Source organism: Condylura cristata, unplaced genomic scaffold (genome assembly GCF_000260355.1).
Source record: "Condylura cristata isolate star-nosed mole 26May11 unplaced genomic scaffold, ConCri1.0 scaffold00002, whole genome shotgun sequence".
Taxonomy (NCBI): Eukaryota; Metazoa; Chordata; class Mammalia; order Eulipotyphla; family Talpidae; genus Condylura; species Condylura cristata.
This window is the reverse complement of record NW_004567103.1, coordinates 942102-944935: the sequence shown is the minus strand read 5'-3', so window position 1 is coordinate 944935 and position 2834 is coordinate 942102. Positions and strand designations below refer to the sequence as shown.

Here is a 2834-nt window from a genome sequence, read left to right as displayed (position 1 = left end):
CTGGCTCCGCGGCCGCCCCACCGCCGGCGCCGCCTGAGTATAGCCTGCGGCTGGGCACGTGGCTGGGCGTGTGGCTGTGGGGGTGACGCGGGTGTGGCTTGGGTGCTTGACTGTTGGGCGTGTGACTGGATGTGGGACTGGGAGTGTGACTGGGTGTGACTGTGGGGGTGACCGGGTGTGTGACGGTGGGGGTGGCCGTGGAGGTGCTGGGGGTGACTGTGGAGTGACTGGAGGTGTGACTGCGGGGTGACTGGGTTGACTGGGGGTGTGACTGTGGGGGTGGCCGTGGGGGTGCAGGGGGTGAGTGTGGAGTGACTGGAGGTGTGAATGCGGGGTGACTGGGGGTGTGACTGTGGGGTGACTGGGCGTGTGACGGTGGGGGTGGCTGTGGGGGTGCTGGGGGTGACTGTGGAGTGACTGGGGGTGTGACTGCGGGTGACTGGGTTGACTGGGGGTGTGACTGTGGGGGTGACTGGGCGTGTGATGGTGGGGGTGGCTGTGGGGGTGCTGGGGGTAACTGTGGAGTGACTGGGGGTGTGACTGTGGAGGATGGGGGGTGTGAAATCCTACCTCAGGGCCCTACCGGGAAGACTTGGGCAGGGAGGCTTTGTTTGATTTCCTCCTGAGGGACGTGTCTCCCCTCTGCACCGACTGCAGAGACACGTGACTTGAGGCTGCTGAGACATGTGCGCTGGGCTGAGCCAGGCAGACCCCAGAGTGGGGCCGTTTGCATGCAGGTCTGAGTCTCATTTAGCGTAAATAAAACAGCCCCTTTTGAGGGCAACATCCATCTCCACGTGATGGCGTTTAAAAGATCACCAAAGGAATAATGGAGAAATCAGTCTCTGCAGGTTTAATTAGGCGGCATCAAAGGCTTAATTGTCACTCGTCATAAATCTGAAGTGTTATTTTCTAACTAATTTAGATAAGGTCACCACGGAAATTTCTCTGCGGCCTCCATTTGTCTGGGACGGGCCTTCGCCCGTGCACGGCATCCTGCTGCCGCCGCATCTGAGGAAAACCACCAGGGCGGCCCGCGGTGCCCTCACCCCCCTCGCGGGCCGGGCACGCCGGTTGTCACTGCGCTCGGAGGCGCGCTCGTGGAACCTGGAGGCGCCAGCGCGAGGGCAGGTGACCAGCCCCGCCAGCCCCAGGGTTCGCAGTAAGCGGGGCCCGCGAACTGGCCGCCCTGGCGGGCGTGAGCCAGCGCAGTCCCTGGCAAGGGCGGGTGTCGGGGCAGCGTGAGCGACAGGGCGGCTTCCGGGGGGCCAGCGAGGCGCTTCAGTGAGCTGCCCGGGGAGCGGAGGCGGCCTGAGAGCCGGAGCGGGCCGTGAACACCACGCGAGAGCCGGCAGAGTGACCGCTCGGGGAGTCTGTCTCCAACGCGCGCACGCACTTTCTGGAACCAAACAGGGTCTATTTGGACTAATGGTGTCAGGTGGGTGCTGGGCCCCTGGGGCGCAGGACGGCGAGCCGGGCCGTTGGCCAGGTGTGGAGAGTCCCGAGCGCCGGCTCGTGGGGCAGTTGCCTGTCACGCGAGCACGTGGACACCAGGCCCTGCCGGGAGGAGGAGGCCACAGCCTGGGAGGGGCCATGGGGAGGGCCAGGAGGCTGGGAGAAGCTGGGAGACCACGAGTGTGCCGGCGGCAGGGGCCATCCCGGGGTCTCAGCAAGTGATGTTGTCGGGGCTCAAGGCTGACTGTAGCTGACAGGGCCGGCCGGGCCCTGAGAGCACAGCTAGAGCAGCGAAGTGAAGAAAGCGGGAATTGAAGGGGCTCGTCAGGATGAGATGCTGGGGGTCCCGAGCTGGAGGCCAGATGCTGTAGGGTGTCGGGGGTGGGGGTCTGAGGTCGGAGCGGGGATGCCAGCGAAAGGAAGTCAGTGCAGGGCAGGCGGTGAGAAGGGCTGGGGGGGTTGGGGGGGCTGGTCGGGAGGGAGGTGGGGCTGCAGCACAGCAACAGGCCCCCAACCCTGCCTGCCGACCCTCCACCTGGGCCTTCGGGCCTCGGAATCCCGAGAAGTCAAGCTCCTGTTGCTGAAGACCCGCCCGCAGTCGGAGGCGCTCGCCTGGTGAAACAACGGAGCAGCCTCGCTGACAGGGCCGGCCGGGCCCTGAGAGCACAGCTAGAGCAGCGAAGTGAAGAAAGCGGGAATTGAAGGCGGCTCAGCCTCTAGCGCCTCTGTCCCCACCCGCCCTAAGGAGAGGTGCAGGGGCAACGACAGAAATGGTTAGTTCTCGGTCATTCCTCACTGGGGCTGCTGAGGCCTCTGCCTGGACAAAGGAATGCCACCGCCCGTGAGGTGGGGTGTGGGGACCCCTTGGTCTTTAGGCCAAGGGGTGTTCAAGAAACACCAGGGGTTGTGGCTCACGCAGGGTGGGAGAATTTTCAAGAAGGGGGCTTGGGCCCCGGGACTCCCCTCCAGCAGCGCTGCCACGCTGAGCCCCGTGTCCCTGTGAGTGCAGGGAGGGAGGTGCATGGAGGCCTGTGGGCCAGAAGCCTTCCGCTGGGCCCTGCACCCAGTGAAGCTGGGGCGAGGCCCACAGCCGCCGCAGTGAGGCCATGGCCGGTTCTGAGCGGAGCACGGCCTCAGGGCTCTGTCCACTGTCCATAAACGCTCCCAGCAATGCAGGGAGGTAGAGCTGTTATGGAGCCGTTGCTGAGGAAACTGAGGCACAGAAAGTCCCGCCAGGGGGCAGCTTCAGAAGGCAGGAGAGTGGGGATGTCCCCGGGCCAAGCTGGGGGTGTGACGTATGGAGTGTGTGGTGTGTGTGTGGGGTGTGTGAGATGTGTGTGGTGTGTGTGGAGTGTGTGGTGTGTGTGTGGGGTGTGTGG

The 2834-nt window shown here is 64.9% G+C and overlaps 1 protein-coding gene across 1 annotated transcript in view; it reads right to left on the bottom strand.

Moving 5' to 3' along the window:
• Nucleotides 1-2834, bottom strand: part of IQCA1 (IQ motif containing with AAA domain 1) — a 98407-nt gene that overhangs the window by 22968 nt on the left and 72605 nt on the right. The window lies entirely within an intron of this gene.